Here is a 17,546-nt window from a genome sequence, read left to right as displayed (position 1 = left end):
GCTCTCCCAAAAACATCTGGAAACTTTACATAGCCCCAAACCGTATCATGGAGGCATCCCTTCCAAATGTAGGTAGCCAATCCTAAGACTGCCCACGCTGCCTTTCCCATTCCTTCCCAAGGGGAACCAAGATAAAGGCACTTGCCCACAGCTCTACTCCCTCCCTCTGCATCCTGAGGTGGCTGGGATCTTCCCGAGTGTCCCCGTGTGGCATGACCGTGTTCTTCCCAGGAAACTGCAAGTCTAACAAAGCTGTAAAACTCTTTCTGGTTTCTCTTTCTTGATCTGTGTCTGGGCTCACTTTACCTCACGCAAGGTAATATGGACAAAACAGAGATGGGAGCAGTTTCTGAGGGCCCCAGGGCCAGAAGGAGGGATAGATACTTAAAAGAAAATGGAGGTTCTATTGGGAAAAGCACTGTGTTGGGGAGATGACGGTGGATGCTGAATTGGTAAACAGTGTCTAGTTCACGAAGCAGAGAACTGAGGCAGACTCCAATTTCACTTCCTTAAAATGTTGTTAGGAATTCAAAATAAAAGCCTGTCGACTGAAATTAGTGAAAAGAAACAGGTAAATTAAGCAAATTGGTTGTTCATTAAATTGTCTTTTAGCAAATTAACCTAGAACGGACATAATTGGTAATAAAGAAAGAATAGAATTTAACTAAGATTTAGTAATTGTCCCTGTGGGGATGACCTACCAATTGCAAATGTTGAATGTCATTGCAAACAAGCCTTTTAAAGATCACTTTTAAAGCAATACAGTGAGTGGTTAGGGTATGGCAATCATAAACACATACTCACCGGAAAAATGGGGGTGGGGGTGGGGGGAGGACTGTCCTAATATTACACAAATGGATTCTAGTGGCTTGGGATAAATTTCCAGTGACAGCATCATGCATGATTCAAAAAGAGCTGTGGCTCAAACAACTTAGATGGAAGTGAAGATGACATGTCTTACAAAAGTGCATTAGAAAATTCAAAAGTGGTTTTAGTGACGATGAAGACACAATGTCAAAGATGAATGTGAAGAGCATGGAGAAAATGAATGTTGAAAAAGCATAAATTTACACTATTTCATTTAATGGGCTTTAAAACATGTTATACGCCTAAATTAAATACAATAACTGGACTCCTGACTGTTTCATCTATAACTCCTAAAGTTTACTTATTTGAGTTTGAAAACAAAATTAGATTTTCTAATTGAGAAAGTAGAAGATCGGGGTCACTTACAGATGGAGATTTCTAGCAAGCGGTAAATAAGAAGGAACCACAGTCCTACAACCCATATGGCAAAGCACATGATGTGACCTCGAGAGCCAGGAAAGCTGCTCTGGAGAACCACAACTTAAACTGCTGGCAAGATAAAGGATGAGAGGAAAGAATGTTCCAGAGAAAGTCACAAGTAGGTCCAGAGTGCTGGGGCAGGAAGAGACCCAGTGCTAGGGAACTAACCAATGGCTGTGGCTGGAGCACAGGAGGAAGGGAAGTGCAGTAAACGATGAGGCTGCAGAGTCACAGACAGACAATGCAGAGCCAGGGAGAGACACAGATGTTTTCATCTAAGGGTGAAACGAAGCCAATAAAGAGGTGGCTGCTGCAGCAACCCAAACAATAGATGCTGGCATCCCAGGAGGCCAGGGCCAGGTTCCAGATCACACAGGGCCCTGTGAGCCACGGTAAGGGTTTAATGGATGCGGGTTTGGGTTTGGGTTGGTTTTGGTTTCCTGTTTTGTTTTGCTGAAATGCAATTGGGAAGCCATTGAAAGGCAGCAACTATTAGAGTGAACTGATCTGACTTGTATTTGTTGAAAACAGCAGTCTAGTTGCTGGGATGAACAGCAAAAGGGCAAGATTTTAAAAGGGAGGATGATTGGATGGTTATTACCCTCATCCTGTATTACAGGTGGGTGCTTGGTCATGGTGGTGGCAGCGGAAATGAAAATAAGTACATGAATTGACAAGAGGGAGGGAGTTTCAAAGGTGCCTCCTTTGAGACTGAGTGAGACTTCCTTCCTTTGCACCTTTCTTTCAGTGGCAACATGCACAATACCATGTTAACGTCCTGTATTTCACAGGCATGGAAACTTTCGTGGTCCACATGCTGGATAAACAAAGGAAAGTTCCAGGATACATCGTAGAATCACCCAATTTGTTCCATGGGCTGTGGGGTTTAGAGTGATTATCACCTGACCTGTTTTGGAAGAAAGGATGACTTACAGTGTTTTGAAGGAAGCCCCGTGGTCATCACCCCGTGATGGTGCTCTTACTTGGACACCAGTGGATCAAGAAGCTGATCCTGGGATCCCGAATCCAGGGAAAGGTGCTGAGAGATTAAAACCACTGTGGCCCATTAGAGGGGACCTCCTCATACACAGAATGGCTGTAGAAGAGGGTATCTTTTTACAGACGAGAAGACTGGTTTTGGTACATAAACCACAAGAAGGAAATTTTCACATTTGTTACCTGTTTTGATGGCCTCTCCTGTGGTCCCACCTTTCTCCTCCATTGAGAATATTGTAAGACGGAGCCTTGGGAGCAGATGGAGAATGTCTTTGTCCATAATATTGGAGCCACGGGGCAGTCCGCCAGCACAAACACCAGGAGCCAGCACCCACTCAGAACCCCAGGCTATATATCACTTACACTGGTGCTGAGCAAACAACTGCCCATACGGAGAAACACATGGCCTTTCTTGCGGGAGAAGTAAGGGAGGAAGTGCATCTCGGACACATTCAGCAAACAGTTAAGAGTTCTGGGCCCTCTTCCCTAATGTGCGGGTTGTAGGGGAGTCAAGAAGGTCACCATGGATACATCTGGCTGCATCTGCCTGAGTTATTTGTATCGAACAGATTGCTACAGGGTGTTTTTTCCTAGTCTCATTATGTGTATGCAATGCCAATTAAATAACAGGAATGAAAATTAAAAAGGAAAATATCTGCCCCTGCTGGGTTTAATCTCATTAGTGCAAAGTCAAATGATCAGTCCTAAAAGGGCTCCAATAGGCAGCAAAGACAGCATTCAAATTGCAAGTATCTTCTGCATCACAACGAGAAAATGAGTCAGAACGGCTCCCTCTGTTGAAGACACCAGAGCCATGCCTATAATAAGACCATGTTATGACTTGGGTAGCACTGTGTCTCTACTGAGTTGGACAGCGGGGAAGATGGCCATGGCATGTCCCAAACTTCAAGTTCACAGCATAGAATACAGTCCGGCACTTTAAGGACAGGTGTCACGTCTCCCTGGGTTGCTTATGAAACCGGGGAGATGCTTCCTTTACAGTGCTCGATGACGTCCGTAATCCTCAAGCAGGAGACTTTTTTTCTAATTAACCAAACCAGCCAGCTATAAATTTGCCAGCAGCACAGAGTAGCTCTCAGAGAAAAATGCAAAGTGGAAAGGTCTGTCCAATTTAAGCCTCGGAGTGCATTTAAAATGGAAGGATTGAGCAGCTGGGAAGCACATCAGCTGACGCTGGTCCTTCGCTAAGCCTCAGGTGGAATACCAAATTTTCCCTTCCTTCAGAAAGCCTGAGTAATGTCAGCTGCAGCTGTTTTGAATCAACATGATTCAAGAAGGAGCCTTGGAATGGTAGGCTATGCAAAAAAATGGCCAAGCGCAGGGGGTTTTCCTCAGGGACACACTGACATTTAGCTTTACTTTCAAAGTGTTCTTATACCTTATCCTGTGATACCTTCACTCTGATAAGCAGAGAAAACAGGAATCATGCCAGTGTTCCAGGTGGTAAAAGTGAGGCACAGATACGACCCAGCCGTATCGATCATCTTTACTTAATTGCCCCACTGATCTTGCCAGTCCAAGGAGGCCAGGTACACACGCGCAAACATCTATCTAGGAAAAACTTCACCTGGTATGAAGCATGGGCACCATGCCCTTCCTTGCCTGGTGCTGAAATGAATTACTTTGCCTGCCCAGGACAGAGAAAATTGGACATTTTTCCAGGTGAGGACCAGTGAAAAGTGAACTTCCTGATCAAACAACTTTTAACAGAGGGCCAGAGTTAGGCCTCAGGGAAGTCCCTGAATATCCTAAAATTATATGCAGCCCGGCTTGTGTGGCTCAGTGGTTGAGCACTGACCTACACTGGACCAGGAGGTCATTGTTCAATTCCCCATCGAGACACATGCCCGGGTGTGGGCTCGATCCCAGATAGGAGGCGTACAGGAGGAAGCCGATCAATGATTCTCTCACCATTCATGTTTCTCTTGCTCCCTCTCCATTCCTCTCTGAAATCAAGAATGTGTGTGTGTGTGTGTGTGTGTGTGTGTGTGCGCGCGCGCGCGCACGTGTGAATTCATGAGGATAACTTTTGTTGGATTATCTACCCCCACGATCTGTAAAAGGTTAAGAATCGTGATGTGTACACATGAAGGGACCCCAAGTTATCCTGGAGAGGCTGAAAGGAAGCTGGAACTGCCTGCCTTAGGGCAGAGTTAGGAACAGTGAGGAGGGAAAGACTTGTGTGCGGTACCAAGATCCTACTCATCAAAACTGGGTCACGGTCAGCTCTTCAGAGCACTGGGAACCTTGGGAGCAGGACACTCAGTGGGAGGCAATGCTCTGCACTGGGAAGGGCATGGGGTTTGGAACTTAGATGTGGGTTTGCCAACATTACCTATGCAACCTTAGCCTAGGTATTTAGTATCACTTATGTTCAGTTTCCTCCTCCTTGAAATAATAAAAATATTTTAAAATGAAAATAATCAGTCACGTCACTCAGCATTGTTGCAAGGATTCAGTAACATGATATAGGTCAAGTTCCCAGCAAATAGAAGACCCTCAATAAATGTCAGTTCACTTTCCCTTCCCCTGTGTGAATGCCTTAAGAAAGGACAGTAAGAAGAAAAAAAGGAGAGGGAGGGAGGGAGGGAGGAAGGAAAGAAAAAGAATTGACCCTGCCCCTGGCCTGAAAAAATTGTAAGGAATTAGAACAGGAGGTTCAGTATGTAGCCTGACAAGAGAATAGAGGAAAGACACGTGGGGACTTCACAGAATGAACCAAGCAGTAGGAAGGGCCTCAGGTATCCTCGGACCAGCCCCAGCAGATGGGAACCTGAACAGCAGAACTCAAACTCAACCCTTGGAATTCCCAGTCCAGTGATCTTCCCATCGTTTCTCCCTAACTCCTGCTCCCACATAGCTTTTTCTTTTTTTTCATATTTGCATTCTGTCCCTCTCCATTTAACTATAAAGCTAAACATAGTTTGCAACTAAATGAGTAGATCCATTAGTTCTAAGAAACAAAAGGTAATGTACCTGAATAAAATAATATCCATATCACCAGCCAGCTGTGAGCAAAATAAATGAGCCAGCACAGAGCTATTAGCACCTGTAAATAATGCCACGTGGAAAAGTCAGTGCCCAGTGATTGACACTCTATCGGGGAGGGCTTCACGCTGAGAGGACACATGACAGCTGCCCTTCCCCCTCGTCCCAACTTTGGTGGCTGGAGGTAAGCTAATCCAGTGCTTCCCAACATGTCCTGCTTTCCGGGCCCTGGATTCCCTAGGACAGTTCTGATTTTAAATTACACAGTGTGACAGTTCCTTTGAACTCCTTGCCAGAGCTGTGGAAACTAAAAGGGCCTTGACATTGGGCCTCACAGCAGATGAAGGCCAGGAGGCTGCCCTGGGTGGTCCAACAATGAGAAAAATTCCACCTTGATGAGGGGAAGAGATGCCGCGTGCATGACAAGGAGCCCCCCTCCATGGCTTCTGAAGAGCAAAACTAGGGCACGCCCCGAGACACAGACAAGCACGTCCCTACATGCTGTGGGGGTGAATTGATTTTTCCCTCTTAAGGTAACGAAAACCTACACCAGCCTAAATTTTATAAAGCTCTTGTTAAAGAAATAAAATAAAGGTAATAGTCCGAGGGCAATTCGTTTTAACCCATGCATGCTGGTATACTTTTACTTCATCTGCACATCTCTAAATATTTCTTACCGGAAACAATCAAATTGGCCCACCAGTAGATTAATGGCTGAACATCGACTATCTTGGTTTATTCAGAGGAACAAAAACAACTAATAGCTAAGGTGCCATGATTCTCACATTCTTTCCTAAATATATATTGATCCTTACCTCTCCCGGCTCATACAAATGCATGGACCCAACCTGCCCCGGAATTAAGTGACCTGGAGGTAGCCAATGTAACACTGTTTATTTCTCTGGTGACTGTCAGAAAAGATAGCACAGGGACCTTGTTTATTTCTTTGGTGACTGTCACCAAGACAGCAGAGTGACAGCCTAATGAGATTTGGATTGACTGCAGAAGGTCTGAGAGCACCAGGTTCCTCAAGAACTGGGGAGGAGACAGAATGGCCGGTGCGGTCTGACCCCAGGCTCCTTGCAGTGGGTGTAAAGCTGACGGAAAACACAAACCAAGGGGAATGGAGGGCAGGCCTATCGCGGTGTCCAAACAGCCTCTGACAGTCATGCAGCCGGGCACGTGCTCCTCTCCCCTTTCTTGGGCTGCCCTACTCTTGGCACTCTGATATACCTGGATGCTTTCTACCGGGGGAGACAGAGGAATTCGCCATCTTAAATTTTGTTTGGTTTTGTTTTTCAGCACAGAACTTTGAGAAGGATCCTGTTGGACCCCTTCTGGTACTTGACAAGGGGGAAACTTGGACATGCAATGCTTTCTGGTTGGGAAACAGATATTCAGAAGGTAAAAGGGTATTTTCTCCTTTGCACACAGCAGGTGCTAAGGAAAAAGTGACAGTCCTAGTGGGGTGGGAGGTAGCCCTTGTATCAGAGCACACTGACACCAGGGCATCTTTATGATCTATGTGGAGCCAAAGAGGATCCTTGAGACAGAATTTCAATAGGAATTTATATTCAGAAAACCAGATTGGCCTCCAACAAGAAAATGACTCACGTCTGTTCGGCCAAGTCGTAGCGGAGAATGTATACAACTGTGAAGTGACCGCCCCCCCCTCCCTGCCAGGAAATGCCAGAGTAGCTGGAGGAGTTAGACCTCTAATCAACACTTTGAATCGTTTCTGGAAATAGGGAATGAATTATTTGCCCCTATATAGAGGGAAATTTATCTAAGGTGTAGTATTTGGGAAAGAAGCAGAGGTCTTAGGAATTAGCCTTGGCCTTCACCTAAGGAATTATAATTATTCTACAGCCACTGAAAATGTTTCTGGAGTTCCAAAATCAGCAGCCACTAATGGACATGAAGCCTGGTGACCCTTAGCATGATATAACAGCAAATGGCTAAGGTTTGAGATCATGACAATCACAACCACAGCACAACTTGAGCACTTGCTCAAAGGCAGGAGTAACTGGACCACTTCCAACACATGCTAAACCTGAAACTTGAGTTATTAACTTATTTACAACTTTATGGAGTAGACATTTTAAGGCACAGAGAGGTTAAGTAACTTGACCAGAATCACATAGCTAGTAAGTGTCAAAGCCAGGATTCAAAGCTAATCTGGAGGTCTGATTTAAGGGTAGTTTTTATCTCTTATACTATTTGGGGGTCATTTGGTAATACCAAACTTGCGTTTGGATCCTGTTTAGCATCCTGTTTATTCCTCTAAAGCAATCCTTTCAGAGGATAAACTGTGAGTAACTTTAAGGAAATTGCTTTTTAAAAAATCTTATTTCCTAGTCCTGTTTATTCTTCCCAGGAGCACCATCTTCTAGAAGAGGAACATTGGAAATAACCATACATCAGAAACCTGAAGCAATCAGGCCTCAGAAGGTAACATTATTAAACAATCTCAAGGTGGGTTAGTCCTCAAGCATTTAATGTTTCTTTACCAGCAACTTCAGTCTCTATATAACCTTCTTTGGAACAAATAGGAACACTTTTCCCCTGAAAATACTGTGTTATATTTACCGTGTATCGACTATAGCCCCATTTGATCCTACATTTCTTTCATCTGCAACAATGAGCTTGAAATATAAAATGCATGTGTTCACTAGGGCACTGCAGAAAATTAATTCCCAGCAAATTTTGTCAATGACTGTCACTCACGCTCTCCCTTAAAGGATTGTTCTGTTGTTCCACAGACACATCATTAAGCATTGCTGTGAGAGGAGATAGATAACATAGTTCTATTTTGCAGGTCTCAAACCTAAAGGGAAATCAGATATTGCTTAGTATTGTCACAGTTGCATAATCGCCCTTAAAATCCAGCTGTGAGGGGTGTTCCTACGCGTAGTGACACGTGACCCACGTCTTTTCTGAGCTGAGTACATAAATGCCCTCTCCTCTGGCTCATCCCTGTGACAGCTGCTCACAGGCTGTCATTGTTCCCACTTCAGTTCATTCCCTTCACAGAGATAAGACTGAATCACTCCCAGATATAGTTTCCTTGAGGGCAGGAAACCTATAGTTCATGTATCTTATAATGTTGATATGCAAATACTATGGGCTCACTAAATAAAGATTGAATGAGAAAACTGTTTAACTGTGCCAACAATGGGTCAATAATTTCTTCCTAAAAGTCTATGGAAATGCCACAAATCTGTGTGGCATCCCTGCTTTTCTTGTCCAGTGATATTTTGCTAAACATAAGACAAAGAGCATCAAGTACCTCATATCTGCCTGCCATATGATGGTTGCTTAGAAATATTATCCAGGAGCAGGTGAGAGGAGAGAGTCATCTAATTACATAGGTTTGTGAGTTTTTTTTGTGTGTGTGTTTTTTGTTGTTGTTGTTGTTGTTGTTGTTTTTAAATAATGACTCCTCTGCATCTCTGACCCAATTATTCTGGCTCTGGCCCTCAAGATGTGAGTTCAACTTTCATTCAAGTCAAACTCTCCCAGATGGATCAGGCAAGAAGGCAAAATCACACGCAAACTGAATCCTAAGCTTTGACTGACAGTCCTGGCTACCATCCTCAGGAAATAAACTCTAATTACGAAGGTTGCATGGTGCCCAAGAGAGAGTGTGCGAGGCAGACGGGACACTGCAGGAGGGAGTGCAGTCCTAAAGGACACTGAGCACATAGGGAACAGATGGGCCTGGACAGTCTCCACCCTCACTGTTCATTCGAGTGAACACAGACAGTTGTGTGGTCTCATCAGTAAACCAGAGCTTCTGAGCATCACAAAAGGTATATTAAACTGTTCAGCTGTATCATTTACAATAATGGATTGCACTCAATAATCAGCCCCAGAAAAGGCAGGAATTTGATTTAATCTAAAAGGATTGTTGTCATGGCTCTCACCCAATTATCAATTATCTACAAACAACGTCCAGAATTACCATCATTATCCCAAACACCTATTATACTGTGTCTACAAACCCAAATACAAACTTAGTCAATAAAATCCATATAAATATAGACATGCACTTTGGGAGTTGGGTCTCAAAAATTTTATTCTAAATCTCTAAACATCCCATACATTTTCTGGGAGATTGGATTTTATCTATCCCAGTGGTCGGCAAACTCATTAGTCAACAGAGCCAAATATCAACAGTAAAACGATTGAAATTTATTTTGAGAGCCAAATTTTTTAAACTTAAACTTCTTCTAACGCCACTTCTTCAAAATAGACTCGCCCAGGCTGTGGTACTTTGTGGAAGAGCCACACTCAAGGGGCCAAATAGCCGCATGTGTCTCGCAAGCCGCAGTTTGCCGACCACTGATCTATCCAATAAATTACTGAGGAGCATTCTTTTGTGTGTGTGTGGTTTTTTTTCCACTCCAAGTCAAGTCTCGTTCCATCACCATTTATCCCCACTTTACCCTCTACTGAAGAGCATTACTTACCTTTCCTGGAATTCGGAATGAAATGCAAACAGAAGAAAATACTGGCTATAATCTTTAAGCCCTACTCCACCCAACAAAAGTACCAAGCTTATTCAGGAAATACAAAGGACACAGTTTTATATTATGCTATCACCAGTTTGGGATACTAGGCAAGCTTCATAGAACGCTTCTAGAAATGACCACAATACTTGCCAACATCTATATACCATTTGGAGGCTCTGATACAAGTGTACCTGCCTTAATGAAGAAGGAAAGTGTCCTAGACCTGAGAGCCTGCTTTTCCTACTCCCATGTCCATAACAAGATAGGGAAGACACCTGAGACAGGAGGTCCATCTATGTGTGGACTCCTAAGGGCAGATCCATAGAGGAACCTGATCCCAGTCTGTGACCAAGGGCGTCAGTAACTCATCTGACAACACTGCCAGCAAGACGAGGGCTGAACAGTTAATTACCAGGCTGGCTTCTGAACCTAAGGGGAATCTTAATAGACAGAACTAATTAAAATCAATACTCATAGGATAATTGTGAGAAGAAGAAAAATACTGCTCAAGGTAAATTTTAAAATGGAGAAAAGTAAGCTATCTTGATTCCTCAGCCAATCTTACTATCTGGACCACCAGCTAACATGTACCAACCGGTAGTCTTTTCAGGAAGGCACAAGCATGGGGTGGGAAAGGGCCCACACAGAAGCCCACAGAAAGGGTTTCCTGAGCTCCTGGGTCCGGTGGCCAGAAGTAGTCAGAGCACTGCATTTGTGACAACTGGGTCATGCTAATGTGAAGCGTTCTGAGGCCGGAAGTGGGGAATTTTGACTTTTCTTCTCTCTGACCTTGAGAAATCAATTTAATTTGATTTCTCTGTGCCTCGGTTGTAAAATGAGAGGGGGGAAGGAGAAGGATCCCTCTTTGAGATCCTTTCAGTTGTGTGATTCTGGAATACTTTATCTCAGACTTACAGGCAGGAGCCAAGAATATATATTTGAAGACATAGATGCAAATAATGGCCATCTCTTTTTTTTAAAAAAATAATGTCTTGTTCTGATTTTCCTTGAAAACCGTAGAAATGTGTCACACTGCATTCTTCATGAATAGCATCCCCCACCTCATACTAATGTGTGACCTAGCGAAACTGGAGTTTGGTTTTGTTTTTCAAAGATACCTTTTGCAAAGTGATAAATGGAAGCTTAAAATCATGTCCCAAAATTTAATTATAACACTGTATTCTGGTTTCTCTCTAGATTGTTACAGCACTATTCATTATAGGGCAGACTCCAGTAAAAGGCAAATCTTCCCAATACAGCAAAAACTGCCCTAGCACAAGATTCTAGGGTAGCTAAAATACCATTTCAGTTCTTCTCCTTTTCAATTTACTACTATGTATTAGTGCCAGCTGAGGACAGCTTTACATGGCCATATAATAGAATGACACGAAATGAATTTGATACATTGGGACTGTGGTGACAGAAGGGAAAGGTTTTGGGTTTTTTTTACTTATTATTTATCTTTTCATTGTTAATTGTTTTATTAGTCATACATACTCATGTTAAAACATTTGGATAGTACTAAAAGAAACAATGAAAAGTTGTCTCCTTCGCCGTCCTATCTCCTAATGTCCCCCCACTGGATATGCCCCCCGGGCAGCCACTGTCAATCGTTTCTCACTTGGCCTCCCAGAGTGATATGTGTATATATAAGACTGCTTTTTGAAACACAAATGTCAGACTATTTTATCATTGTTTTGCATCTTTTAAAACTTAAACTTATATCTTAGATAGTGTGCCTTACCATTATGTGCCTCATTATTTTAAAGGCATGTTTTTCATTTTATAGCTAGACATACTTTATATAATTGGTTCCCTATTGATGGGCATTTAAGTTGTCTCCAATCTTGCACTGTTACAATCATTGCTTAAATAAGTATCTTGGGACATACTATTCTGTGCGTGTGTGAATGCATCTATGCAATTCATTAGAAAGACAGAATTGCTGGGCCACAGGCATGTGCATTTGTGATTTCTAGAGATATGGTAATTGTCTCCGGGAAGGTTAGACCAATTTATATTCTTATAAATGGAGGATGAGAGTGCTGTTTCCCCCATCTCTGTCAATGTACTGTCCAACAGTTTTACTATTTTATCTGTATGAGGGATGAAAAAGAATTTCTTGTCATTGTGTTAATTTTAAATTTATTTATTATGAGGAAAATTGTCCATCTCTTAATGTGTTTAACATTTTTGAGGTAACAGTGGTGACCAGAGACTGTGGTAAGTGACCAAGGGTCCCAGCTGCTGTCCTCTGCTCCCAGCCAATAGCTAGGTAAGGCAGGCCTATCCCATGAGACTCCTCAGATGGTGACTCTGGCTCACGGACTCCACAACAACCTTGCAGAAATGTCCCCTAGACTGCATCGTGGTTTAGGACACTTTCACTCTAACTTCCTTTCCTCTCTCATTCACTTAGTATCAGACTCACATGTGATGTGAGACCTGTCCCAGTCTCTCCCCACTCCTTCCTTCTTTCCTCTCCAAAACACTTCACCTTGTACATTTAATCCTGTCTTGGTATTTACTTCTCAGAGGACCTAGACTAACACATTAACTGTTTATATCCTTTGCACATCATTTTATTGTGTTGGACTTTTTTTCACATATGTTATTATTATTATTATTATTATTATTGTTGATTTCCGAGAGGAAGGGAGAGGAGAGGGAGAGAGAGAGAGAGAGAGAGAGAGAGAGAGAGAGAGAGAGAGAGAGAATGAATCAGTGATGAAAGAGAATCACTGGTTGGCTGCCTCCTGCACGCCCCTACTGGGAATGGAGCTTGCACCTTGGGCATGTGCCCAGACCAGGAATCGAATCGTAACCTCCTGATTCATAGGTTGACGCTCAACCACTGAGCCATACCTGCTGGGCTAGACTTTTCTTTATTGATACATAGGTATTCCTAATAATCACTTAGCCCTTTTCTGTCATGTGTTGCAATTATCATTCCTTAGTTGGTCTTGGACTTATGGCTTAGTTTATATTTTCTCCGTGTCAAAGCATGTCTAGGATTTCTGAGCAATACATGGGAGTCTCTATAAAGGTGTAGTTATAACTCCTCTTTATCTTGACACCTAAGGACCAGAAAGTTGGAGGCCCAACACACATTCATATAGAAAGTTCAAATGAGAGAAGAAATGGAAGACCTTCAGCAGTCAAGGGTCTGCAAAAATTGTGAAATCCCTCTGGGCAGGCACAGCAAGGTCCCCCACCCTGGGGGTGGAGAACTCCTAGAATAGGTTCCAATTATGCTCCCTGGGAGGAGCTTTGCAACTATTAGCCTAGATCAGTGATGGCGAACCTATGACACGCGTGTCAGCACTGACACGCATAGCCATTTCTGATGACACGCGGCCGCTAAGGCGGCCGCATGCCGAGGATGAAACATTTGCGAAATAATGTTTTTTCCTCAAAGTGACACACTACCCGAGTTATGCTCAGTTTTTTGGCGAAGTTTGACACACCAAGCTCAGAAGGTTGCCCATCACTGGCCTAGATGGCCCTTGGCTGTTTCTTTTTCCATTGCCATCCTTGGTGATCTCTAACGCAAGTATTGAATAACATACCCTCAATGAGGACTGAGAGCTTTCTCTGTGCATTTCCACCCAAAACTTGTTTTAGGTCTTTAATTGTCATAGCTTTCCTTAGTGTAAGCTAGTTGTTCTTTTGACAGCACAACTCTCCTAAAAACTTAACTGTGTTATTGAGATCTGTCAGCTCCTTGTGCCAACAGCTATGCCCATGATTCTCTTCTAGACACACTTCTTAGACTTACTGGATTTCTTTGCTTTCTCATCCCCCTACCTCAACCTCATTCATTATCTATCTATCTATCTATCTATCTATCTATCTATCTATCTATCTATCTATCTTGATTGTGGGGATGGTAGGTCTATCAGATTACAGAGCTAGAGCCACAACTTTAGTCTCTTTTCCATGATCCATTTTTTCCCATGGAAAGAACTTTTTGAGTAATGCCTCGTCAGTGGGACCCTCATCCTGAGACACTTTAACCCATCCAAGGATTTTAACAACATATGACAACCATGCTCTTGATTTGTTATTTGCCATGAGGATGAGTTGTAACCAGTCCTTGTTGCCCAGTTTTCTCTCCCACCGGTTGGGCTTGAGAACAGTTGTCCCTTCCAAGCCCACAAATCTCAAAGTTTCTGGACTCCCTCTCTTCCTTTCCATTCCTGCTTGCATCAGCCAGTTCTTTTCGGAACTTGCTAAGCACAATCCACAGCAACCAACTCACAGTGAGATTCTGTTTCCCAGCCTCTGTTCCTAGGGCTACAAATTCCTGAGGTAAATTATTTGCCTTCAAAGTTACTATTTGCTATGGATCATGGTGTTTCCAGCTTCTGATAAGTTGCTTTGCTATTCAGCAGCTAGGCCAATGCCACCTATTTTGTCGTTTGGTTACACCAGCTCCCTCTTTCCAGGTTCTAATTTCTGCATCAGAGGGGTAAGTAGCTTATGCTGTGAGAACAAAATCTCAATGCCTTAATGAAAGTTTATATCCTGGCTCACATGCCATGTTTGATGCAGGTTGGCAGAGCATCTCTGTTCACCATTGTCACTCAGGGATCAAGCTGACAGGGCTTCATGTCAGCGGGCACTTCTATATTACAGCAGAAAGAGGAAATGTGGAGAGCTGCATCCTTTATGTTTCTGCCTGGAAGTGGCACATAGCATGTCCACTCACATTGTATTAGTCAAGTAAGCCACATGATCATGACTCACATCGGAAATGGGGGGAATGTAACTGTCCATTTTCACAGGCAAGGAAACCTGGAAATACTCCGTGAACTACAACAATTATTGTCTCTTTCTGTTCATTCTCCTCCCTGCCTCTCCTCTCCTATCCCACACCATTTCCTCTTCCTTATCCTCTTCCCATTTTCCCTCTGCTGTTTCTCCCAAAAGGCTTGATTTGGCTTTAAGATAACCTTGCACCCCTTTCTATGCCAACCCCAAGTTCCCTCTTATATGAACTGTGTTGCAATTCACAGGCATTAAAAGCAAAAGTCTTAGAGTTGAGTAAAAAGTATTAAAAGTTAATATGGATAGATTGCAATTTCACTTAAAGGAAACCTGTCATTAGGTAGTTTGGTCAGATTCCTGGAAGAAAAGATTCCCAAGTCCAATGTGTGAACCAAGAGTGAGAGTGCTTTCCGTTTGCACAGAATCTGTACCCGACGCCTCATGAAAGCCGGGGTTCTTAGGGCCATCCTGCCAAACCCAGAGCTATGACTGCAGGCACATGTACTGGCCAATACAGGGATTGGCACAAATACCCACTGAGCTAATCACAAGCTCACAGAAGTGCTTTTAGTTATCACTCTCATCCAAAAACAGTTAGGGCTCAAGGTAAACCAATTAGGTTGGACAAAAATGCTATCTCGTTCAATAAGATATCACCTTTCCAGGTGACCTGTTAGACCAGTGGTCGGCAAACTGCGGCTCGCGAGCCACATGCAGCTCTTCGGCCCCTTGAGTGTGGCTCTTCCACAAAATACCACGTGCGGGCGCGCACGTACAGTGCGATTGAAACTTCGTGGCCCATGCGCAGAAGTCGGTTTTCAGCTCTCAAGAGAAATTTCAACCATTGTACTGTTGATGTTTGGCTCTGTTGACTAATGAGTTTGCCGACCACTGTGTTAGACCCGTGGGTAAAAAGACTCCTACTTAACTTTGAGAAAAGAGGTTTCTATTAAACTTTTAAAAAATTTATCCAAAGAAGTTTTATTACATAAAGTACTACCTTTAAATGTACAGAAACTTGGGAACTTTGTAATCAAATTTATTTCAACTTAACAAGAGATCCGCTTCTGTGGCCCTGTTGTGGATTCCACGTCTTAGCCTGTAAATGCAATGTTACGGCACCATTGCTTACGTCCTCTTAGAACAAGTTTTTTGCCAAGACTAATAACTCAGGCACCAGTCTTGCTTGTTCCATAAATTCTATAACGTCATGGTCTTTGGAAATTGAACTTCTCTAAGATATGATTTCTACAACTGTGAAGTATATTAGTTGGACTGGATGGTCAGTAGAGTGTATCCCAAGTTAATTTTCTGTGGCTCAGATACACACTGGAGCACCCGACGCCCACAGATTTAACATTTCCGTCAATCTTACCCCAAAGTGTGTAATAAATGTATCAAAGTTGACACATTTTATAATTTGTTTCAGTTAGTCTAAATAAACTCTCAAAAGACTTCATAATAATTTCTAAACACTATTTTTAACAACAGAACACATCACCATCAGACAACGCCTTCCCACCCAGCCCCATCCACACCACTGAACCAGTTTTGTATTGAACTTGCAGACTAATCTGGCCTTACTTAAGCAAGTTCTGAATTTTATAATCATCTTCCTCAATCCCTCACTTCTGGGCGGCCAGCCAGATTGTGAACAAGAGATGTGAAGGGTCATTTCCTGAGGTGAATGCTTAAAGTTGTTCAAAGTGCTCGTGGGTGGCTTGGACTGCCTCCGCTTCAAAACCACTTTTTCCTGTTTTCATGCTTGATTTCGTGTGTCACTGCCCAGCGTGGAGGAGGACTGAAGCTCTTTCAGCTGTGCTGGTGCAGCCGCGGCTCCTCCCAGCCCTTTTCCAGTCCCCTCTCTGTGGGTCAAGCTCTGCTTCAGACAATGCCCCTTGCTTTCCAAAATTAACTGCTGCCTTGTTCAAATCTAGGTAGCAGAACTCACAGTTTTCTTCTGGCTGCAACCCTGCACTCCACAGATACGGACTCTCCCAGGTCCTAAACTACTAGCCATTACCTCTATGCCTTAAATAAGACTCTTTAAATAAAATATGTACTTAAAGAAATCCCTTTTTAAATTTTCTTTAATGAAATTGATTTATTTCCTCTAGATTTATCCAGAAAAATAATCATGACTACATATCTGGTATTTTCATTACTAGAAACCCTTACTCCCACTATATAGGCATACACTTTAATATATATATATTTGAGACAGAAAACTCTGCATCAAGAAGCTATTTTTTTCTTAATTACTTTGTCTATTATTTGGATAGGTAGCCATCAGAAAAAGAAAGGGTGCGTGGTTATGCCATAAAAAATTGTATATTCAAATTCTGTGATAAGCTTGGTGAACTGAAAAAAAAAATGGGGGGGGGGGGGGGGAGAAGAGATCCTTTTGCTGCTCAATAATCCTTTTCACCTAAAAATAATAATAATAAAGGCCTCAATATTAAGCCTACTAAAATTTATTTTGAACAGTATCCTTATATGCTTTTCAGGGTACTCAATTAAAACAAGGTGTAAATAAATACAAATATCTGGACTACTATTAGTTTTGTTATTAAGTCTTAGCAGCTAGTAACAAAATGCTGTTTCTAACCCCGGGTTCCTGTGCCCCGCGTGGACTGACCCCTCTTTTAACTTGCTCTGAATTCTTACCTTGGAGACCAAACTTCCCCAGGGGTCCAGGATTCTAGTTCCTCTAGACCAGTTTCACAGCAAAGGCCCTTTCAAGTTGCTTTCATAATGTTAAATCATCCTTCTCCCCAGCTTGGCACTTTTATTTTTTAAAGACAGCGAGCTGGTTTAAAACGAGCACTAAATGAGGCATTTAATTGCCTTCATGTGGAATGAGCGCCTCGGCCTCGGCGTCCCGTCTTAGACAGGGACCCGTGTTGCTGGAGTGAGCATGTGCAGTGCAGCGCAGCCTGCGTGTGAGCCGCGCTGAGATGAGCGCTCCGG

The sequence above is a fragment of the Cnephaeus nilssonii genome, assembly GCF_951640355.1.
Source record: "Cnephaeus nilssonii genome assembly, chromosome: 2".
Lineage (NCBI taxonomy): Eukaryota > Metazoa > Chordata > Mammalia > Chiroptera > Vespertilionidae > Cnephaeus > Cnephaeus nilssonii.
This window is presented reverse-complemented; position numbering follows the sequence as displayed.